General features: G+C 46.2%; 1 protein-coding gene across 6 annotated transcripts in view; it reads right to left on the minus strand.

Annotated features, from left to right (window-relative positions):
• FOXN3 (forkhead box N3) overlaps window positions 1–25,193 on the minus strand; it is a 435,192-nt gene that overhangs the window by 392,212 nt on the left and 17,787 nt on the right. The window contains exon 2 of one of the 6 annotated variants that reach the window (XM_070469771.1): window positions 6,248–6,338. The exons of the other annotated variants lie outside the window; for them this stretch is intronic. The gene's annotated coding sequence lies outside the window, so the exon portion shown is untranslated. The remainder of the gene's footprint in view (window positions 1–6,247; window positions 6,339–25,193) is intronic. 6 annotated transcript variants of the gene reach the window in all.

The following is a 25,193-nucleotide window of genomic DNA, read 5'->3' on the forward strand; positions in this document are numbered from 1 at the left end:
TTACCCACAGCGTTCCTGCTTCAGAATCGAGCTCTGTGAACAAGCTGAAGATGCTTGGAGCAGACAAGCCATCACCAGATATTTACCGAGCACCTACTGTAAGCATTTACCGGAGGAGTGACATGGTATAAATCCAGGTACAAAGTGGTATCCAGGCAAGAGTCCCATGTAAGTAAGAAGGCTGGTCGTTTTTCAGAGCGCGCTAAGTGTGATTCCCGAGTGGCGGGGACAAGAAAGGTCACCCCGGTTCATGCTAGCTCCAAAAGGTGCCTCTGCCATTGGGGCACCTCACTCCAAAGCAGAACTTAAGCCCTCTCCCCCAAATCTGCCCTTCCTTCCACTCCTCCCTCAAATATCTCTCCTTAGTAAATTCCTCCTCCGAGATTGTGTCAGCATCCCAAGACTTCCTTGTCCCTCCCACTTCCATCCAATGCAGCATAACGTTATCTTCATCTTTGCTTGATGTCCAAGCTTGTCTTCATCTTTGCTAGCCCAGGGACTTCACTCACTTGGCCTCCAGGACTAACCCTAGCCCAAGGTTTCCCATAAATAAATCTAGTCACCGACCCCAGCAGATCAGCTCCAGGGGCCTTCACCGGGCCATGCTCCCCCAAACATTCCTGCTGCCACAATCCCACAAATGAGCCAGGACCCCTTCATTGGCCTCAGGGTCTTGGCTCACACTGCGCCCTCCCCCTAGACGCTCTTCTTTCCACCATCGGCATAATAAGCTCCTCTTTCTGGATTTTAAGATTCTGGAAGGGGGAAGCCCGTGGTGGTTCAGCTGTTAAGACCCCGCCTTCGGTGCGGGCACACAACTTTGATCCCTGGCTGGGAAGACCCCGCCTGCAGTGCAGGCACACAGGTTTGATCTCTGGCCTGGGAAGATCCCGCCTGCAGTGCAGGCACACGGGTTTGATCCCTGGCCTGGGAAGATCCCGCCTGTGGTGCGGGCACACAACTTTGATCCCTGGCCTGGGAAGATCCCGCCTGTGGTGCGGGCACACGGGTTTGATCCCTGGCCTGGGAAGACCCCGCCTGCAGTGTGGGCACACGGGTTTGATCCCGGGCCTGGGAAGACCCCGCCTGCAGTGCGAGCACACAGGTTTGATCCCTGGCCTGGGAAGATCCCGCCTGTGGTGCGGGCACACGGGTTTGATCTCTGGCCTGGGAAGATCCCGCCTGTGGTGCGGGCACACGGGTTTGATCCCTGGCCTGGGAAGACCCCGCCTGCAGTGCGAGCACACAGGTTTGATCCCTGGCCTGGGAAGATCCCGCCTGCAGTGCAGGCACACAGGTTTGATCTCTGGCCTGGGAAGACCCCGCCTGCAGTGCGGGCACACGGGTTTGATCCCTGGCCTGGGAAGACCCCGCCTGCAGTGCGGGCACACAGGTTTGATCCCTGGCCTGGGAAGACCCCGCCTGCGGTGCGGGCACACGGGTTTGATCCCTGGCCTGGGAAGATCCCGCCTGCGGTGCGGGCACACGGGTTTGATCTCTGGCCTGGGAAGATCCTGCCTGTGGTGCGGGCACACGGCTTTGATCCCTGGCCTGGGAAGACCCCGCCTGCGGTGCGGGCACACGGCTTTGATCTCTGGCCTGGGAAGACCCCGCCTGCAGTGCGGGCACACAGGTTTGAGGAAGACCCCGCCTGTGGTGCGGGCACACGGGTTTGATCTCTGGCCTGGGAAGATCCCGCCTGCGGTGCGGGCACACAACTTTGATCCCTGGCCTGGGAAGATCCCGCCTGTGGTGCAGGCACACGGGTTTGATCTCTGGCCTGGGAAGATCCCGCCTGCGGTGCGGGCACACAACTTTGATCCCTGGCCTGGGAAGATCCCGCCTGCGGTGCAGGCACACGGGTTTGATCTCTGGCCTGGGAAGATCCTGCCTGCGGTGCGGGCACACGGGTTTGATCCCTGGCCTGGGAAGATCCCGCCTGCGGTGCGGGCACACAACTTTGATCCCTGGCCTGGGAAGATCCCGCCTGCGGTGCAGGCACACGGGTTTGATCTCTGGCCTGGGAAGATCCTGCCTGCGGTGCGGGCACACGGGTTTGATCCCTGGCCTGGGAAGATCCCGCCTGCGGTGCGGGCACACGGGTTTGATCTCTGGCCTGGGAAGACCCTGCCTGTGGTGCGGGCACATGGGTTGATCCCTGGCCTGGGAAGATCCCGCCTGCAGTGCGGGCACATGGGTTGATCCCTGGCCTGGGAAGATCCCGCCTGCGGTGCGGGCACATGGGTTTGATCTCTGGCCTGGGAAGATCCCGCCTGTGGTGCGGGCACACGGGTTTGATCTCTGGCCTGGGAAGACCCCACCTGTGGTGCGGGCACACGGGTTTGATCCCTGGCCTGGGAAGACCCCGCCTGTGGTGTGGGCACATGGGTTGATCCCTGGCCTGGGAAGACCCTGCCTGCAGCAACTAGGCCTGTGTGCCACAACCACCGAGCCTGCCGTCTGGGCCCAAGCGCAGAAAGGCAGCAGATGAAATGCCTGCACCCTGGAGCCCGCGCTCTGCGGCAGGAAAAGCCAGCGCCGTGAGCAGCCCACAGGCCGCGACTAGAGAGGAGCCCCCGCTCTGCACGACTGGAGTGCGCAGCAGGGAAGACGCAGCACAGCCAAAAGTAAACACACAAAGTAGTTTTAATGACACAGGAGACAGGACAGCAGTACCCCGTGATGGCTGCTCGGGGAGCCGGGCGCTGGCCCCAACGTTCACATCTTCCGTTGCTTCTCACCACAACTGGCAGTTGTCGCTCCTGTTTATTCACTTGTTAATCACACACACAGTCCTTGCAAGCAAAGGCCGCCTCGGTTCTTTTTACTGCTACAACCCTAACAAGGAGCAGAAAGTCTGGCACAAGTCAGACTCAACATTTGCTTAAATGAAGGATCCAAGCGTTTGCTATTCATTTCCCAGCAGGAAACAAGTAAGAAATGGCTTTCCTGGGGGCTCAGATGGTGAAGAACCTGCCTGCAGTGCAGGAAACCCAGGTTCAGTCCCTGGGTCGGAAGATCCCTTGGAGAAGGAAATGGTAACCCACTCCAGTATTCCTGCCTGGAGAACCCCATGGACAGAGGAGCCTGGCAGGCTACCGTCCATGAGGTCACAAGAGTTGGATACAATTTAGTGACTAAACCACCACCACCAGGACCATATACATCAATAAAAGTGCTCACCCGTGTCGAAGCTCACACAACATTGTAAAGCAACTATACAGCAATAAAAACTAATTAACTTTTTAAAAAGATATTGAACCAAGCAGCCAAAGAAAAGGAAGCTTTCGCATCTTGGACCACGGATGGTTCAGCCCTTTCAAGGGAAACCTTCAAGCTGAGCTGTAGATCAGTCTTCCTTCTCAGTTCCCACAGTCTGATCCAGATTATCCGAGGGCAGCAACAGGGCAAGAGAGATGGAGACGAGGAGTGGGTGGAGCCTCAGAGTCAGGGAAAGGCGTGGTCATGCTGGGTGAGCAGCGGGCTAAGACTGGCCCAGCTCTGCCGCACCCGCAGCCTGGCCTGCCTTCTTCTGTCTCCTGAGTAAGTGTTAGTCACTCAGTCATGCCCTACTCTTTACGACCCCGTCAAGACTGCAGCCCTCCAGGCTCCTCTGTCCATGACATTTTCCAGGCAAGGATACTGGAGTGGGTCGCCATGCCCTCCTCCAGGGGATCTTCCCGACCCAGGGATCGAACCCGTGTCTTTTACATCTACCTGCACTGGCAGGTGGGTTCTTTACCACTAGCCCCACCACTGGGGTGGATGCTATTACAACTAGGGACCCAGGAAGGTCTGCCTCTTCCCCTCACCCCAACTCCTTCACCAACCATTGAACTAGTCACAGGAATAAGGGCCTAGCAGGGAATCAAAACTTGACTTTATCAGGAGCTCAGCCTACCCACCACTCTGGCGAGGATTACTCACCGGGGTGTGAGAACGAGGGGAAACACTTGGAGTCACCCGGTAATTTTTAAGGCATGGTGATCGTGCCCACCGTGGATGTGGCCCATTTCGCGTTCACAATGTGGTCCAGGTTTCACACCTGCTCCACCCAAGCGACGGAAAGCACAGCGGAGGGAGGAGCTGAACGCAGAGCCCCTGGAGCACGTCCTACGATGTATGGCAGTGAATGTCGTTCCCACTTTACAGACGAACAAACGGGCCTCTAAAGGGACTGACGGCCCAAGGTCGGACAGTCATGGGACGGCTGAGGAGGGTCTAAACTTGATCTCAGGTTCAGTTCACGGCTCCAGTGCTGAGCCTCACCATGACAGGAGATGTCACACATGTGAAGTGGCACGTACGCAGAGGAACTTTATGGCCAGTCCGTGATCACGGTCAGCAACCTAAAAGCAACTGTTTCTAGCAATTTCAAATTGTGGAAAGACTTCAGCTACCTGGAGTGTGTGGAGTGTGCTCAGTTGCTAAGTCACGTCAACTCAGAAAGAGCCGGCCCTTCGTGACCCCGTGGACTGCAGCACGCAGCTCTCCACAACGACCCAGACATTTCCGTGAGAAAGAAGGGCCTCTGGGTGGCCAACAAGCTCACGCACTCAGCGCATTCAGCACAGTGATGTCCCCTTGAACTTCTGCCCAGAACCGCTTAACTCTTACTAGAACACAACTCTAATCAGTTGTATTGTCTGGTTTCTTAACCTCTAGCCAGGTAGATATGGTAAATTAAAACGGATTCCTAGAAGGAGAGAGAGTGATTACAATGAAAAGTGACAGAGTAGGAAAAAAAAAAAAAAAGAATCAAGCAGAAGTTGGCAAACTTTTCCTATAAAGATAAGGATCGAAGAGTAAACATTTTAGGCATCATGGAGCATACTTACTCTGTTGTGACGACTCAACTTCACCTGTGCAGCTCAAAATAAGCCACAGGCCAATGTGTGAATGAAGGAGCGTGGCTGAGTTCCAATAAAATTTTATTTACAGAAACAGGTGGCAGGTCAAATTTGGCCCAGAGGCTACAGTTTGCAAACTAAGGAATAGAAGAAACTTTTAAAGCCAACACAATAGCTAGAAAAATCTTAGCAGTCTCGGACTATATCTTAAAGAAACAAATAATCCCAACCTCAATAGCCCTCTAGGACAGCTGGCATTACAGAATATCATGGTCCTCCATCATAAAAGTACAGAAGTTTAGAAATCTAAACAACCTTGGGAATATTACGGTCCAACATCCCATTTTTACAGATGAAGAGGTAAATTATCAGAGAGGTTAAGAGACTTGCTAAAAGTCAAACAGCTAATTAACGATTAAACTTAAATTAGAGCCAGTGTTTTGATTCTATGTTTAGAACTCTTTCCATTATTCCATGTCTATTATTTTAGCCTTTTCGATAACAATGAACAGAGGAAATGCTCATTTAATTAAAACACTACACCCTTGAGGTTGTTAAGATTCTGGAATCGCTAAAGTACACAGTTCTAGATGTTTAGAAAGATGACTGCACATCATCAAGACAAAGGTTAAACTGGGCTCAATGTCCTCAGAGAAAGGGATTTCAGAAACGGCTGAAAAGAACACATTTCAAACAATTAAAAAGTTAATATATGTGTAAATTTTTATTCTCCCTTGTGCATGGGAAGATGAAGCACCGCTGCCCATTCGTTTATGAGCAGGGAAGTCTGCCATCGGATTTGGGTAGTTTAGACCTGCTCATAAATTCTGATCAGTCCAGGACCAGCCCAAGAATCACCGAGGCACTCACTGAGAGGCCCCACGTAATTTCTCAAATTACCGGAAGCCCATATTCAGTCAACTGCCTTTCCTAACAGAAAAACAAAAAGCCACTCTCAGCCCCACCCGTCCCTTTCTATCATTAGCAACGTCTTCTGCTCCTTTTCTGAATTAATTAGGAAAGAAAAACAGACCCCCTGACATGTTTATAAAGACTCCGAATGCTGGTTAAACATGAAAGCACAGAGGTGGGGAACACGGAGGTGACAAATTTCATTTCTGCGATGGCAAGCTGGAGTCCTCCTGCCAGCTGGACCTGGCAGCGGCCAGAAGCGCACACCTGTCCACACAGAAGCCAGCGAGGAGAGGGGGCAGAAAGACGGGGGCCCAGCGGCCGGCCGGATCGCTCGGGGTCACCGAACACTGTGGGCGCAGGGGGCCCCCGACAGCTCCTGACTCCAGGGGAGACGGGGAGGCCAGCCCCGCTTTCCTGACCACACACGTGGTCCTCTTTCTGCTCACAGACCCCAGGGCGGGGCCGCGGTTCAGGGAGCTCACCTTCCTCTAAGCTGGGGGGAAAAGGGCAGAGGAGGGGAGGTCGACTACTACTCCCAAGTGTCCCCGAGATGCACTTCCCAGTTGGACAGACCTGCCAAAGGAAATGAGAAGTGATAAGTGATCGGGCCCCGATTAGATCGGCCACCTTGGGAAAGGTGCTGAGCCAGAGATATTTCACTGAAATAAGGAGAAACCTGGGAATAGATTTCTGGCAAGCAATCCTGCAGTAGATATGGTCTGAATTGGAAATGGATTTCATGGGCAGATAAAGTCTAATAAATGGCAGGTCACTCAAAACTCATATATCATCAAGTCTCATACAGCGTCTGTGAAGTTTGTTATCAATAATTTAACATCAGGAGAACCTAGCCCTTAGCAAATATTTAATTTCAAAACATACCTACTGATTTACTCCGATACAGCATATATAGTATATTAAAAATATATTAGAAGAAGCCAAGTGCCAATGAGGTGGCGTTTAGAGAAGACCAGGGGCACTGCTTGCTTTTCTGAATATTCTGTCAAAGAAGGGAATGGACCCTCCATCCACGGAGTTAGCCCACTAGCAACTTCTAAATTTCATGGAGAGGAAAGCCTGCCTGTGGGCCCTGCTGCAAACAGCACGGACGTCAGCGGAGCTCCTGTTCCCAGCCAAGCAATGAGCCAGGTGCCTCGTAGACAAGCCGTGGGGGACAGCACACAGGGGCCCCTCAGACATGGCTCTCCAGGCCAGGCCTGAAGACCACGGGAGGAGGCGTAATCTGTGCAAAGCGAGGTCTTCAGTGGCTACGGGGGGCTTCTTAAATCTGACTGACTGGCGGCTGCGCTGGGTCTCGGGTGCAGCACTCTTCACCGCTGAGCGTGGGCGCGCTCTGGCTGCAGCGAGTGGGGCTCCTCTCTAGCTGCGGTGCTGGGGTTGCTCATCGCAGGGCCTTCTCCTGCGGTGGAGCACTGGCTCTGGACACACCGGCTTCAGCAGCTGTGCCACGCGAGCTCAGAAGCTGTGGCGGCCGGGCTCAGCTGCTCCGCGGGCACGTGGGGTCTTCCCGGACCAGGGGCTGAGCTTGTGTCCCTTGCGTTGGCACGTGGACTCCTAACCACTGGACCACCAGGGGAGTCCCAAGTGGGGACATTTTTTTTTAATTTAGGATTATTGCTTTACAGAATTGTGCTGGTTTCTGCCAGACATCAACATGACTCCACCAAGAAGGGGCATTTTTTAAGAGGACAGGAGGTCAAGGGAATTACCTCCGCGGTCACTGCCTACAACTACTACTGATCTCAGCATCTTTTCCTGCAGCCCCTCATCGCTCAGTCCTCTCCACGGCAGACCCTTGCCACTCCCTGGCTGCGACGTGGCACCCCCTGTGATGGTTGGAATGTTTGTGTCCCCCCAAAATTCACATGTGGGAATCCCAACACCCAGTGTGACGGTGTTAGGAGGCGATTGGGCCATGAAGGCAGAGCCCTTGTGAATGGGATTAGCGCCCTTAGAAAGGAGGCCCCAGAGAGCCGTCAAGCCCCGTCGGCTGTGGAAGGCCATGAGGAGAAGTCTGTAACTAGAAGAGGGCTCTCCCCTAACCTCACGGACACCGTGATCCCAGACCGTCAGCTCCAGACTGGGAGGAATGCTAACAGATGTGCGCTGTTTATAAGCCACGCCTCCCGTGGCGCTTTGTTCCAGCGGCCTGAACAGACACAGACACCCAAGGGCCGCTGGCATCAGCGGCCAGAGGTCCAGGGAGACGGCTGTTCTCGAGGGAACGGGAGTTCGCTCACGGAGCTTCGAGCGGAGGCAGCGGCTCAGAAAGCACAGAGCCCTTCCACAGGGAACGCTCTTCTCTAACACGGCTTTAGGTCTCTGCGGGGTTGATGACGGCCCGGGAGAGAGCGGCGGGGAGGGCAGAGAGAGCTTGTCCTTGTCTCACGCCCAGAAGGCCCTGCAGGACAGCTGGGCCAGGGGCTCGCGGGCACCAGGCGCCTGTCCCGGCCCGGCCGCCCCCAGCCAACAGCCCCAGGATCTGACGGCGCGGTCCTGAGGGGCCTCCGTCCGGTGCTGGAACGTAACTGCCACCGCTCTCAGCAACGCTTTTCCCGCCAACTCCCATCCCACGACACCAGCAGTGCAGTGGGAAGTTTCCCTGATCATCCCACAGACAAGAAGGACAGAGTGGGCAACTGTCCCCAGACCTGGCTCTTAACTCTCTGGGTTTATCCACATGTGCAAAGGTGGCCCAGACCCCCAGGCCCTTCCAGCTCACACGTCTCTTCCCTGTAAGATCCAGAACTGCCTTGACAGCCCGATAACCATGAAGCTCTTAGTTCTGTACACAGCGCCTTTAAGGGGGTCAGCAGGGTATACCACAACTCCAAAGCAAAACACCCCCCCCGCCCCCAAGCACCACCACAAAAATGTGCTCTATACCCTAGCAACCTAGCCAGACAAGCCAGAGCTTAAGCAGACAAGATCAGGTGAGAAAATCACAGTCCTCAAAGCCAGCAGGAGGTGCTGAGAACAGTGCTGTCTGAGCTGAAGTCAGTTTCCCCTTCCCAAGCTGCTATCATCCTCCTCCTCTCCGTCCTTGATAAAGTCCCCACCTTTCAGAGACATGAAGCGGCCAGACCACCAAGGGGACCCCAGGAGACACTGACTCCAGACGGTCATAGTCATAATGACTCAAGTTGATGACCTTGAGGGACTCGGTCATCCAGACAGGTTCACAGGTCTGCTGGTCATCAGTCACTTGACCCTCCAGATTCATCCTAAAGACAGAAGTAGGGGGCGCAGTGTTTATTTGGGGGGGGTAAACAGGCTGGCAAAGCTGGGGGAAACATTGGGGGCAGGGGTGAATGTTGGAGTGAAAAAGAGTGAGGGGGTCAGACCATCTGCCCACTCCCCATTCACATTACAGATTCAAATTCCACCTCCACTTACAGTCCTCTCCGCTGCTGGTGAATTCTCTGCAAGACAAAAGCCCAAGTCTACAGCTGACCGTTAGGGGCAAGCACGAAACCCAGCCCGAGAACACACAGACCACAGCGTACGTCAGAGTCAGCATTCCGGAACAGAAAGGAACCGCCACGCTCGGTCCCTTGGACGCTGCTCACGGCTGGCTCCATCCCTCTCTCTGACTTCTCTCTCTCTCCCTCCCTCCCTCTCTCTCTCTCTCTCTCTCTCTCTCTCTCTCTCTCTCTTTCTCTCTCTCTCTCTCTCTCTCTCTCTCTCTCTCTCGAGGCCTCCAGGGATTCGAAATTCAACCCAGCGGACCAGGAGTCAGAGGTGTTGTCTAACAATCCTTTCGTGTTTAGGGTTAACAACCCCAGATCAGGCTTCTGTCTACTTTTGGAGGCGCTAAGCGATGCCGCAGCCACGTGGTCCGAGAAGTAAGGTAACCCTCGATGTCCGCAGGGGGCTCCCCACAGCCCTCCTGCCTCAAGAGCAGTGTCTGTGAAACTCTTCACTCGGCAGAAAAAGGGCTCCATGCAACCATGTTCCACCAGTAAACCCCTCACTCTGAAGTCCGTGAAGGGGGATGAAGAATCGGGTCTTTGACTTTCGCAACTTCCATTCCTGATACCACAGTGACCCCTCTTGAGCCCCGATTTCTTTCCCCTCTGATGACCCCTTAGTAATCTGCCAGAGACACCGTGTCAGGAAATTCTGGGAACCCTGAGAGGGAAAACGTTAGACGTATCAGAACAGCCACGTGAGCGGGCACTTGGCGCTGTGTGGAACGACTTCAACTGAGTGCATTTAGACCACTTTGTATTAACTAATTTAGAACATTTTGCTTTCGCAGACTTAGCCGACTGCTTTGCACTGCCAAACTAAATACTCCACTTTTTAACACACCCCTGCGTACGCATGTCATTGCTCCTTTTAGGCTAGGAATGTAATGTTGACATAAATGTCAAATAAAATTAATGAGAGAATGGGCCCTCAAATGGTACTTCTGTGCAGGGAATTTGTTAGACGGGGACCTTTGAGCCCGAATGTATATATAATTATATAACACTCATATGAGGAAAGAATCTTAATGGTAAGCTTTAGCAAATTTATCACCTTTGGCAGAAATGCTGTTACCTACAAAAAGCAGGATGCGAGTAAATTAAGATGAAAATACCCTAAGATTAGTCTGTCACAGCAAGCTACTGTGAGAAAGAGCAGGGTGGCCCAGCTGCCTGTATACCCAGCCTTATCTATACAGAATTCAGGTCAGATGTCTGCTGCTCTGCCTGAATGCTTCCGCTGTTGACTTTGCAAATGGACTTCCTCCTGCCTCACCCAGCTCCTTCTCCCACCTCGCATCCCCACCGGCCACTTAGGAAGAGTAAAAATGGCAGTTAGAGCAATAACAGGTATTTTCACTCAATAGTCAAGGCACTGGATTCTGAGAGCAGCTGCTCCATCCCCACACTGATATAAGTACTTTGTCTTTTATTTGTCATCTCAACCATCTTCCTCAAGAATGGCAGAATCACAGAAAATCACTCTAATCATTGAAAAGAGCCCCGTTCCCAGTAAAGCAGCAAGACTTCTCTTGACAGAGTAAAATGCACGGAGTAAAATTTCCTCTAAACACAGGGGAAACTCACATTTACCCCCAAGCTAAGGAAAATGGTCAGTGGGGACCCAAAGGCGGCCACACAAGCATCTATGCAGAGAACCTGCAAGTGTCTGGGGTGAGCAGATGCCTTAGGGGGAAGAGTTTCAAAGAAAACAGTTATTGCATTTTGTTTTTCACACTTCAGATTGAATCCTAGGGACTAGACAAACACCGCCCATAACATTTCTCTTTCATACACTGATCTCAAACACCATCCCATAATTGTGAAATTCCATAATGTGTTTCATACATAAAATGAAAAAGAAATCAGAAGGATAGGTTCCTATTTCTTCCCAGTTACCTTGATACCCTTCTTCTCCTGGAAGACCCCCCCAAAGAATAATACACTAGTCATAATAGTTCTAAGAGTGATTCCTCCAATGATGGGAATCACGGCAGAATCAAACATAACACACAAATTCCTTCTGATTTCATGCATCTTTAAACAGTTCACAAAATCCATATATTTGGGAAAGTCACAGAGAATCGCTAATTAATTTACAGTGAGGCAAAGAGAAAGCATTTGACTACCAACTTCAAACAACTCACACTCCATTGGCATACTGTGAAGTCATCCTGATTCTGGATAATTTGAAAAGTCTGCACAGGACCCAGCAAATATTCTCCATTTTTATTCTTCTCCAGGCTATCAGTTCATAATGAACAAATATGGAAATTTTTCTGAGGGGGAAATCCAACTACCAAAATAACTCCTTCATAATTCATATGTGCAATCACAACGGTGATTAATAAAATCCTGAAACAGTTCCTAAAAGCCTAAAGCATTAATTACTCTGCTAGATGTCAGGACTCTGAAAACCTATGACAGCAGGTTACTCAGGCAAATTAAATCATGTGAACTTAAGGCGGAAAAAGAAATCTTTGCTTGGTGGATTTGCAAGCTGGTAAATGTACGCTTTCGAAGAGGGGTAACCAACCCACAGCTCTTTGGGGCTCCATATTTCAACCTTGAAAGACATATGAAAGAGGTAAAAAATGTCACTGCAAATTGAATTTATGCTGGGATGAAAGGTAACATTATATCTTTTGAAAGACCTAAAATAAATGAATGCTACTATTTCCATTAAGGGGAAACTCAACTTTCACTGAGCGTGTCCAGCATTGGCTGTTCGATTCAATTCTTCTCTTGTTTCTGACACCGCAACCCAATTCTTCTCCGACCTCAGTGAAAGCTCGTTCTCAGTTACTTCTGCGAGCTCGTATTTTCTTGGGTGGATGGCTAAATTTTAGCGCTCAAGGCTCTGTTCTGCACCCTTTTTTCTGCACCCCCTCTCTGGACAATCTCACCCAATCTTGTAGCTGCGGACACCACCCACGTGCCGATGACCCTGCCCCCCAAGTTCTAGACGTCAATGCCTGGTGCTTTCCTGACATGCCCAGCAGGCATCTCAAACTTAGGCTGTAAATTCCAGAGCTCCACTCCCGCCCCAGGTCCTTCCCATCTCAGGAAGTGACACTGCATTCCAAACTCCTCAACTAATCCCCCATTGCTCCTTTTCCCCTCTCCCCGCTTCCAATCCACGAGCCCTGACTCTCTTCACTCACACTGCTCCAATTCAGCACTGTAACTGAAATCCCTTCTCTCCCAGTCACGGTCCTACCTCTGAAGTGGCCTCTCTGTACGGCCATCCTCCACACGGTAGGCAGAATATTCTTCTACAAAAATAAATTAGGGACTCCTCTGGTGGCACAATTAAGAATCCGCCTGCCAATGCAGGGGACACGGGTTCAATCCCTGGTCCGGGAAGGCTCCACATGTGGTGGGGAACGGGGCACCACAACTACGGAGCCGGAGCTCCAGGGACCACCGGCTGCAACTACTGAAGCCTGCACACCTAGAACCTGCGCTCCACAAGACAAGCCACCACAAGGGGAAGCCCAAGACCCCAACGAAGAGCAGCGCCTACTCACCACAACCAGAGACAGCCCGAGCAAAGCAACGAGGCCCCAGCGCAGCCACAAATAAATTAATCTTAAAAAGTATGACTTCTCTGGCAGTCAGGTGGTTAAGACTCTATGTTCTCAATGCAAGGGGCATCGGTTGGATCCCTGCTGGGGAAACTAAGATCCATGCCGCACAGCGTGGCCAAAAAAATAAACAAATACAAATAATTTTTTAAAAAAATTTTAATAAATCATACTCAGCAACCCCTCTGTTTAAAACTCTCTGTTGGTTTCCCAGTATACCCAGGATAAAGTCCCTCTCCCCTTGCCCATAAGACCCGACAGGCTGGGCCCTGCCTTTCGTCTCCCACTCACTCGACCACTCACCAGTCCTTAGCCACACGGGTCTGTCTTCCTGTTCCTCAAACATGCAAGCTGTTTTCCACCTCAGGACCTTTGCACGTACTGTGCCCTTTGGCCAACACTTCATAACTAAAGGATTCTTCTCTGGTCACCCTTATCAAAGTGGCACACTATCGTTTTTTATCGTTCTTTACCCTCTAGGGTTATTTCATGCCTGACAGCATCTTACATATTTATTTGTTTCGCTACTTAGTGCTTCATTGTCCCTTCAATCAAATGTCAGCTCCATGACAGCAGAAACACTGACCATCCTCCTCAGTGCGACAGAGTTGTTGATCAGTCGGAAAGAGGTGTCCCAGTCTTTGTAACCCATGGAATACAGCACACCAGGCTTTCCTGTCCATCACTATCTCCCAGAGTTCGTTCAAACTCATGTCTATTGAGTCGGTGATGCCATCCAACCAACTCATCCTCTGCCACCCCCTTCTCCTCCTGCCCTCAATCTTTCCCAACACCAGGGTCTTTTCTAATGAGTCAGCTCTTTGCATCAGGTGGCCAAGGTATTGCAGCTTCAGCATCGGTCCTTCCAATGAACATTCAGGGTTGATTTCCTTTAGAACTGACTGTTTGATATCCTTGCTGTCCAAAGGACTCTCGAGAGTTTTCTCTAGGACCACACTCCAATTCTTCAGCACTCAGAGTACAGAGCAGATACCCAATAATATTTGCTCAGTAAGCACATAAGTGAATAAATATATTCCCCTGGATTTTCCCCTAACTTTTGAGACAAGATTATTCCTATTTTGAATCTCCCACCTGCAACGCGGGAGACCTGGGTTCGAACCCTGGTTGGAAAGATCCCCTGGAGAAGAGAAAGGCTACCCACTCCAGTATTCTGGCCTGGAGGATTCCATGGACTGTATAGTCCATGGGGTTGCAAAGAGTCAGACACGACTGAGCAAATTTCACTTTCACTTTCATTCCTATTTTGCAAAGGAGAAAATTGAGGTTTCCAGGGGTATATGTCCAAAGTCATTCAGGTAATTATAGGCAGTCAGAATCTGAATCTAAATCTATAGGACGCCAATGCCCATCTTTCCAGATATCAGATTAGTATTTCTAGAAGAGCCTAGAAAACCCAATCAAGAGAAACTCTGTTCCCAAGATTTTCCAGAAATAAGCTTCTTAAGACTTCTGTTAGACTCTGAACTTCTCTTCTACCACAACCTTGTCATCTATAAATGGGTGAACAAAACGAGTTTCTCACGGAAGTATTAGAAGACGTGTTTCCTTCATGTTTATATGAAGGAAAGTCAGTTTCCTTCCTGATTATAGAGAGTTTTTTGCAAATTCTCAGGTGCTTGTTTTTTAAGACTATCACCATGCTGAGAAGTTTTAACCGAAATGTGTTCTGTGGACAGACACCACTGTTCCGGGCTCTGTTACACGAGCAATCACACGTGCACAGCCAAGAGCTAGAGACCACAAACACGGCCAGAGGCGGACGCCGCTTCCCTAAACCCTTTGAGGGGAGGCAGTCTCATCCTACTGGAGGGCTTCAGGCCAGAGAAGGGAGTAAGTGATTTCGGGAGGTCCCCCACGCTAGCCTCAATCTGCACGATCCTTTGTACCAATACCAACACTCTCCCCTAATAAACTCTTTTCCTTCCACTCAACAAAATTATTTTGAGACACATCCGTGCTGTTGAATGTCTAATATTTCATTCATCTGTGTTACTGAACAGTGTTCCATTGTATGGATGTTTCATCATTTGTTCTTCAATTCACCTGTTGAACACGTGGGCTGTTCCCAGGCACAGGCAAAGCAACCGTTTGCTCCTGTGCGTATGTACAAAGAGCTCATTATGTATATTAGTCAAGGATCTCCAGAAAACAGAACTAATGGAGCTGTGTGTGTGTATATGTATATATGTGTGTGTGTATGTACACATACTGTATACACACAGTGTATGTGTATACACATACGTGTATATGAATATGTATACACACATAGTATGATTGAAATGCTTTTGGCCTGGAATTTGGTAAAACATAACCCACCACACATCTCTGAAAAGATATACCACATTTATCTTCCAACCGGGCAAATTCTTGATAGACCCCCCCAAGATTAACTAACTGCAAAACGTACGTCAGTACGTCACAAAATAAGACACCTGTTGTAAGATATTATTAACTACAAACTATTTTAGGACTTCCCAGGCGGCTCAGGTGGTAAAGAGCCAGCCTGCAGTGCAGGAGACCCGGGTTCAGTCCCTGGGTCGGGAAGATCTCCTGGAGAAGGAAATGGCAACCCACTCCAGTGTTCTTGCCTGGAGAATCCCATGGACTGAGGAGCCTGGCAGGCTGCAGTCCATGGGGTCGCAAAGAGTCGGCCACGACCGAGTGACTAACGCTTCACTTTCACTTCTTTCACATGAGCTACTTTAAGCTTGGGAAGTGCCTACCAAAAAATTAAATTACTTAAGAATATCTGAGGGACATCCCTGGTGGTCCAGTGGTTAAGAATCCGCCTGCCAACACAGGGGAGAGAGGTTTGACCCCTGGTCCAGGGAGATGCCGTGGGGCAGCTACGCACCATGTCACTGAGCCCACGCTCTCGAGCCTGAGAGACAGAAACACTGACGCCTGAGCACCCTAGAGCCCGTGCTCTGAAGCCAGAGAAGCCCCCGCGATGAGCAGCGAGCGCATGACAACCCGCTCCCTGCAGCGAGGGCTCGTCCACTCAGCCGCGAGGACCAGCACAGCCAGGAACAAACACACACAAAAATGTTTAAATAATATTTGAACTGCAACCATTTTTTTTTCCCGGCAATAGCTAAATAACAGAGCTGCCGACTACAGACACTTCCAGATCATGAGATTAAAACCATATCTGTCTTTGTACAAGATGATGTGTTCTTATCATCTTTAGAAGAGAGGCACTCTTCCCTCCAGATCACCGTGAAACCAGATTTACTGAAGCATTTCAAGTCTACCTATAGATATGGGCCATTCAAAACACAATACTCTTGCCAGAACCTTTATTAATTTCTATAAAATCAAATTACTCACAAAACTCAAAGGAGTCTCATTAAAAAAAATCTCAAGGACGGCAAAGAAACTGACCGTGCTTAAACAATTTTCCGGTTCCTAAGGAGCAAGAGGGAGAAGGGCTCTGCGGACCACTGGGCCTGGTCTCAACGCTCCTTGTAATTCAAAAACCCTGTGGCCCTGCGGCCTATTTCACTCAACACGGCAGGAGGAGCCGAGCTGAGGTCTACAGGAGAAGATTTGCGCAGCGCCAGGGAGCATCAGTCAGAGATGCTGTGAACACAAGCCCAGGACTGGGACTTAGCTACCCTGCAATCACCTAGCAACAGCAGTCAAGATGCAGCGTCTCAAATCTGCCCTGAGTGGAGAGGGGTGTGCATATTCCCAGAGACTTTTTCCTTTCAACAATAAACCCATCCTGAGAAGGGCTGTGTAGCTGAATTTGTATCACGAAAGCTCCAAGGGCTCTTTGAAGAGCCTTCCGTCCTACCTGGGAGGAGAAGGGAAACTCGGCCCCTTCAGGGCCATCAGAGCCATCCCCCTTCCCTTCCCTACTCATCCTTTCCAGACAGTCTGGAAGCAGGGCAGCTCGGAAAGAGGCAGGAGCGCTGGGCACTCGTGACGGGCTAATGCCTAGAAGCGTCCAGGTCTGCTGGGCACCCAAGCGACAGAAAGAAAGAGGAACCTACCAAGAGCTGGATGGAGCACCCGAGTAGGTGTTGGCCTTTGCACCTACCCACATGCAAATGAGAATCAAGAGAGGAAGGGTCAAGAAAGCAAGAAGACAGAGTACTGCCGTGACTGGGGAGCGGACACCAGTCAGTCAGTCAATGTGTCCGGAGTAAACTAAAGATGTGTGAGTCATGAGCTCTGTCCTCAAAGAGGGAACCTGACCCACAAGGACGAAAGGAATGGGAGAGGAGCTGCGAGCTGTCGAGCAGCGTCGAGAAGGCAGAGGGGTGAGGGCTGGACCCAGGCACAATGAAGGAGACCGGAGGCTGAGTCGGAGTCCGCAGAGGGAAGACCGACCGGATGCCAGGGGGTGCGCCTCACAGGATCCCTCTGCGGCTCTGGGATTGGGGGCGCCAAACACAGTGGATGCTGGGAGTGAGGTGCGGAGGTCAGTTACGGACTACGCAGTGAAACACTAGATCTTCACGCTCTCAACATCTCCTGGGCATAAGCAGGCGATTCCTCCTCCCTCTGTCCCACACAAGTCAAGATTAAAGCTAGATAAATTAACAGGAAGAACAGGGGTGAGACGCCAGACTAAAAGCAGAAGGCGGAAAGGACATCAAGAGCCTGCTTCCCTTTGCCCAGCTGGCGGTCAGAACACCAGCACCCAGGCTTAGCCTCATAGAGACCCTTTTCTGAAGAAAAGCAATGCCCCCAGAAGGAAACCTCCAGAGAGATGCTAAAATTTAAAAACAACTGGGTCCCAGGCCAGCCATCCACAAGAAGCCCCTCCTCGGGCACACATTTTCCAATAAACTCTTCAGGACTTCACGTTTAAATATGAAAGGACATCTGAGGGAAACCTGTGCTATAAGACACCTGCTGCTTCGTTGCTCAGTCGTGTCCAACTCTTTGCAACCCCGCGGACTATAGCCTGCCAGGCTCCTCTGTTCACGGGGATTCTCCAGGCAAGAATGTTGGAATGGGTAGTCATGCCCCCGTCCAGGGGATCTTCCCAACCCAGGTCTCCTGCACTGCAGGTGGATTCTTCACCATCTGAGTCACCAGGGGAGCCCTAAGCAACTAGGAAAAGCAAGAGAGTGTGAGGAAACAGAGATAATGCAGGAAACAGAAGAAAATACCAAAACCCCTAATTAATATATTATGTAAGATAAGAGAAGGCATTGCTTTTTTTTTCTTTTTTCAAAAGAAAAGAACAGGATGTTGCAAGAAGAAGCAAGGGAAAATGTAAAGTTCTTGGAAATTAAAAATATGATGGACAAAACTTAAAAAATTCAACAGATGATTTGGAAATAAGGTAGGTGAAATCATCCAGAAAGTAAGGCAATAAGACAGAGAGATGATCAAGACAAAAGGGAAAAAAATAAGAAAATTTAAAAATCAGTCCAAAGTTCAACTATTAGAGTTTCTAGGGGTTCAAAGAAAATGGTGAGAAGAAAATGAGTAAAAACAACACACAAACAAACAGATACAAAGACAAACCCACACCTTCCCTAAAACAGGAGCACAAGTCTTTCAGTTGAAAGGTTTTATAAAGACACAACAAAATTCTAAAAGCTTCCAGAAAGGAAAAAAAAAGCGTTTACATAGAAAAGATGAACAATCAAAATGGCACATGACTTCTCAACAACAGAAGCTGGAAGTCAATCCAGTATTTCCTTCATAATATGGAGGGAAGACAACTTTCAATCTAGAATCATGCATGTACCCAAACCACTGACTAAGAAAGAGGATAAAGACATTTCTCAACATTAAGTTCTCTGAAAATGTATCTCCTGTGTTTGCTTTTTAGTAAACTATTAGCAGATATGCTCCAACAAAAGCAGCAAACCAAAAAGGAAAAACCACGAGATCCAAGAAGTAGGAACCATACAGAACACAGATGAGAGAGAAATCCCACACAAAACCTGTTCCAGAACAGGCTCCAGAGCAATCAGAGCACAGAACACCAGGAAAAACAAAGTAGAAGGGATAAGTGATCTGATGCATTCGACCAAGAGCAAAACGGGACTGAGAGATGCTATTAGAAAAGCATAAGAACTAGAGACAAAGGGAAAAGGAAGGGAGGGAGGGAAGAAAGTGTATATTTGTATACGTCCAAATATGCCCACAATCAAGAAGAAGCAGTGTTCATTAATAGGGAAAAGTCTAAGAGTCGCACAAGAAAGAAATTTGTAATCACGGTATGTCATTGGTCTCACTGACGCATGTAGTGTTTATGTAATAATACAAACAGTGTGAATTCAAAAGAAGGGAAGGGGGAAAGGTCTTAATTATCACAATACCAAGTCAAAGGGTAATATTTTAAATTGATTAAAAATCAAGAAAATGATGGCAAGGGTACACTGAATGTGCATGCTCAGTCATGTCCAACTCTGCGACCCCATGGACTATAGCCCCCCAGTCTCCTCTGTCCATAGGGTTCTCAAGGCAAGAATACTGGAGTGGGTTGCCGTTTCCTTCTCCAGAGGATCTTCCCCACCTAGAGATTGAACCTCCGTCTCTTGCATCTCCTGCACTGGCAAGTGGGTTCTTTACTACTAGGAAGCCCAAAGATACATTACTGATTTTTAAAACATTTCCATCATGAATTATAACATACAATACACAGGGAAAAGTGCACAAAACAAATTGTACAGCCCAACGATTTAACTCAAAGCAGACATCCATGTAATCATTACCCAGCTCAAAAAACAGAACTTTGCAAGCACCCCTGAAACTCTTATCTTTCTCCTAATTAGCACCCTTCTCCTCCCCTACAACTATTATGTTAACTTTGATAGAAATCACTTTATAGTTTTGCTAACTAACCAAGCCTCCCTAAAGCCTATAGTTTCATCAAGACTGAGTGTGTATATGTGTGTGACTTCTTTCACACCTTAACATCAATGAGACTCATCTAGACTGTGATGCTTGCTATAGTTTGCTTTCATGGGTGTATCCTTTTCACACATTATATCACACTCAATGATACAGGGTAGTTTTCCGTTTAGGGCCATTATGAATGGGCGAAATACCGTTTGACTTGTATTGGGCTTCCCCTGTGGCTCAGCTAGTAAAGAATCCGCCTTCAATGCAGGAGACCCAGGTTCGATCCCTGGGTCAGGAAGATCCCCTGGAGAAGGGCTAGGCTACCCACTCCAGTATTCTGGCCTGGAGAATTCCATGAACTGAACAGTCCATGGGGTTGCAAAGAGTCGGACACAACTGACCGACCTTCACTTTCTTTCTTTCCATTATGAATACTGCTGCTACAAACTTTTCTCTCCATCATTTTTGGTATATATGTATTCACTTTTCCCTTGAATCTGTACATCAGATTAGAATTGCTGACTCACAGAAAACACCTTTGTCCAATTTTATTAGATAATACTAATTAGTCTTCCAAAATGGTTGTACCAATTTATAGTCTCACCAGCAGTGTGTAAGAATTCTCCTATCTCCAAACCCTGAGCACTTGTTGGTACTGAAAGTCATTTTTAATTTTAGGCAGTGGGTAGAACTGATGTGGTTTCTAATTCACATTCCCCTGAAAAGTTAGAATTAGAGCACTTTCTTCACATGTCTATTGGACATATGGCTATCATCTTTTGTGAAGCCTATTACCCATTTTTCTGTTTCTTTTACTGATTTGAGGAATTCTTTGTATATTCTTTCCATGAGCCTTATGTAAATCATAGATATTGCAAGTATCTCTAATTTGACTCACTCTTAACTGTGTCTTTGATGAACATAAGTTCTTCATTTTAATATCGTCCAATTTTATTGTCTTTTCTATGATTGGTTCTTTTGGATCCTGTGCTAGAATTCCTTTCCTAGCCAAAATCATGAGTATATTACCCTATATTATATTCTGGATATTTTATTATTTTGTCTTTCACACTTAGATCTTGGATTCACTTGGAATGGATTTTGGTACATGTTGTAAATTTAGGGTCCAGTGTCTATACTGATATGTAATTGCTTCAGGACTGTTTAACAAACAAGGGGATGGGATTTTTAATCACTGATAGAGTGTGTAAACACAGTTCTGTTAGGGACTCTTCATCACTAGTCTATTTCATCTATGCTGCACCAAGGCCACACTCCGCCAGTTACTCTAGCAGAACAACAATAAATCTCAGGATCTGGTGGCCCCAGTCCTCTTTCCTTATTCTTCTTCAAGAGCATCTTGGCTATTCTTGGCCCTGTGTGTTTCCATATAAGTTTTAGGATCAGCTTATCAATTTTCATGAAAACCCTCTTGAGATTTCGATTGAGATTTTACTGACAGTTTGAGATTGACAACTTTTTTAAAAAGTGGAGCCTTCCATTTCATAAACATGATACATCTTTCCATTTGCTTACATCTTCTTTAATTTCTCTCAATGATGGCAAATGGTTTTCAAGATAGGTCCTCATAACTTTTGTTAGATTCCTAGATATATGATGATTTTTATTCTGATATAAATTCACTGTGTATCTCTTTATTGGTAATAAGTAGAAATATAATTTACTTTTTCATATTTACCTTGTATCCCACCAACTTGGTAAATCCACATTTTAGATCCAACAATTTACCTGAAATTCCTTTTGAATTTTCTATATACATAGTTATAGTGTCCATTAATTGCAGTTTTATTTATTCCTTTCAACCCTAATATCTTTCTCTTTTGTGTCTCATTGTATTAGCTAGAATCTGTCATGCAGCAATGAACAGAAGCAGTGAAAACTGACATATGTCTTTTTTCTTAAAGTTTTAAAATTTCACCCATTATGCATGACATTTCCTACTTTTTAATTTCACACAGTATTTTTTGTAGATATTCTTCTTAGGGTAAGAAAATTTTCTCCCTGTTTATTCAATAGTTTGCTGAGTCTTTTAATAAATCATGAATAAATGTTGGATTACATCACACATACTTCCTGTATTCATTGAGACAACCATATGATTTTTTATTCTGTTATATACTGAGTTACACTGACTGATTTTCAAAATTATTACCTCAACCTTACAATTCTGCAGATAATCAATTTGATCATGATGCAGTAATTTATTGCTGGATTCACTTTTCTAGCCCTTTGTTTAGGATTTTTGAAGCTATACTCATAAGTAAAACTGGCCCAGAATTTTTCTTATTTATGTCAAGTTTTAATATCAATATTCTGCTGACCTCTTAAGACAAGTTGGGAGTGTTCCTTCTTTTCTTTTACCTGGGAGAGTTTGTGGAAAATATGTGTTATTTCTTCCTTAATGATTTAATGAATTTAACAGAAAAACCATCTGGGTTCGAAGTTGTTCCTCTGGTGAGGTTTTTAATTGCATATTCACATGAGTAGCGATGCAGCTACTCAGAGTTATTTTTCTTATGTCAGTTTTGATAAGTGCTATTTTCAGAAAGTTTGTCCATTTCTTCCAAAATTTTCACTTCATAATTTGCACAGTGTTATTCATCATATTCTGAACTTATCTTTTAAAGGTAGTGATGTTCCTTGCTTCATTCTTCATATTAACTATTTGTGCTTTTTTTTCTTGATTAGCCTCACCAGAATTTATTGATTTTATTAGTCCTTTCAGTTTGCTGATACTATATATGGAATGTCTGTTTTCTATCTCATTCTATCTTCTCTTATTTGTATTATTTCCTTCCTCCTACCGTTTTAAAAAGCTTAATTGCTTCTCTTAGCTAATTTCTTGAAATTAATGCTTAGGTTATTTATTTGTAAACCTCTTGTGTTCTAACGTATACATCTGAGACTGAAATACCCCTCTAGTCACGACTACAACCGTATTCCATGTTTGGTATCTCACACTTCATTGTCTTTCACTTGTAAATACGGTTTAATTTTCACTGCCATTTCTTCCTTGACCCATGATTGCTTAATTTATGAACATACAGGGATATTTCAGTTATCTTTCTGACTGTTGAATTCTAGTTTAATGTCATTGTTATCTGAACACACACTCTGTATGATTTCAATCCTTCGAAATTTGCTGAGTTGCATAATGACTCAGACTGTGAGCAATGTCGAAAAATATCTTCTGTGTCTTGAAAGAAATGAGTATTTTATGTTTGTCAAGTGCACTGTTTTATAATTAGATCAGGTCTGTTAATTAACTTTGTTCAAACTGTCTATAATCCTAACTGAATTTTACTGTCTGCTCATCGTAGCAATTACTAGGAGAGATATGTTAAAATTTCTAACTATATCAATATCTATTTCTCCTTGTGTAACTGTGTGTATATGATTGTATGTGTATTTTAAAAATGCACATAGATTTAGAAATATTTCATTTTCCTGGCAAATTGAATCTTTTCCATCATGAAATATCTTTCTTCATCCCTGACAACACTTCTTACCTGTTAGAGAGTCTACTTTATCTGACATTAATTTAGCTATAGAATCTCTCTTTTGGCTAGTGTTTGCATAGCATATCTTTTTATATCCTCTTATATTTGTCCCTTCTGTATATTTTTAAATAATGAATGTATCTTTAGAGTAGTATATAGGTTTTTTAAAAATTCAATCTAATAATCTTTGACATTTAATTATTTACTCAGCTTATATTTAATAAAATTGCTGATATATTTGGGGCTAAATCTACTAGTTTTTATTTGTCTTAATCTAGTCTAGGATCCTTTTTCCCCATTTTCCACCTTCTGTTGAATTGAGTGATTTTTACTATCCTATTTTCCCCTCTTCTTAGCTTATTATTTATATATTCCTTCTTCATCATTCTTTTAAAGATTATCCAGAGTTAAAAAAAGATCCCTTATTAATGGCTAATATTAATTAGTTTTTATCACTTCCTTTACAATATAAGAGCTTTGGAACAATTTAATTTCATTAATTTGTCCAGACTTCAGTTCTACTTTGATCATATGTATTTATTCTCTATATATTTTAAATTCCACAAGACAAAATTATTGTTACTTTGTATGGCTAGCATTTATTCATATTTAACTAATTATTATCTCTGTTATTCTTCATTCCTTCCTTTATCTCTGAGCTTTGATCTGGGATAATTTTCCTTCTGCCCAAAGGATGCTTTTTAGTATTTCCTTCAGGATAGATGTGCTCATAATAATTTTCTTAAATATTTTTAGTTTTTTATTCATTTCTGAAGAATCTTTTAGGTAGATACAGAACTTAAGATTGACAGTTGTTTTCTTTCAGCAACTTGAAGGAATCATCCATTCCCTTCTGACTTCTGTTAATTTTATCTTATTGATGCTCCTTTGAAGACAGGAGATACCCACTCCTCCAACACTGACTGCTTTTCAGCTTTCCTCCGTTTCTATTTTCAGAAACTGTCCTGTGTTGTTCTGGGTGAGATTTCTTTATGCTGACCCTGCTTGTATCCCAGAGCTTCTTGAGTCTTCTTGAGCAGCTCTGTGCCCTTCACTGGTTTTGGATAATTCTCAGTCATTTCCCCAATTATTTCTCCTTTTCCATTTTCTCTCTCCCCACCTACTGAAATTCTAATAACTTGTATATAAGGCCTTTCTTCTATATTTCACAAGTCTTCCAAATTCCTATCATTTTGCCTCTCTGTGCGTCATTTGGGTATTTTCTTCTGCCTTATATTCTAGTTGACTAACTCTCTGTTCAACTACATTTATTCTATTGAATCCATCCATTTCTCAGCAGCTTTATTAAAGTATAATCTTCCTACCCTAAAAATGCACCTACTATAAATGTATATTCAATGATCTTAGTACATTAGTTCAGTCGTGCAACCATCACCATCACTAAGGTCCAGTCTTACAACATTTCCATCACCCCCCAGAACTCATCTGTTTAACTTCAGTAACTGTATCTTTCATGTCTAGGTTCTTATTTATAATTTTCAGTTCTCTGGCAAGTTTTTAAATCTTACCTTTTAATTCTTTGAATATATTAATCATAGTTATTTTAGAGTCTATATCTGATTAATTCACTATCTGGATCCCTTGTAGATACATCTTATTTGTCAGATTTTTTTCTTGGTTTTTTATTATGTGTTATTTTCTCATATACCCAGTTATTTTTCATTGGTTGACAGATATAGTACATGAAAAACTCTAGTGAACATGAGGCTCTGGAAGATGTATCTTCCTCCAGAGAGGATTTTTGCTTTTGCTTCTGGCACGCTTCTAAGCTAGTGACACTAATCTGAAAATATTTTATTTTTGGCTTCAGTCCCTGTGAGAGTTTTTCTATTTCTGGCTCATCTTGATTCAGGGTTCCAAACAAAAGCTGAGGTTGCTCGCTGGGGTCTCTGCTCCTCGGCAGGACTTGAGGACATGTCCCCAGCCCCACGAGCTTGTTGGAAGCTCTAAGCTTTTAGTCTCTCAACG

Source organism: Odocoileus virginianus, chromosome 6 (assembly GCF_023699985.2).
Source record: "Odocoileus virginianus isolate 20LAN1187 ecotype Illinois chromosome 6, Ovbor_1.2, whole genome shotgun sequence".
In the NCBI taxonomy this organism is placed as follows: Eukaryota; Metazoa; Chordata; class Mammalia; order Artiodactyla; family Cervidae; genus Odocoileus; species Odocoileus virginianus.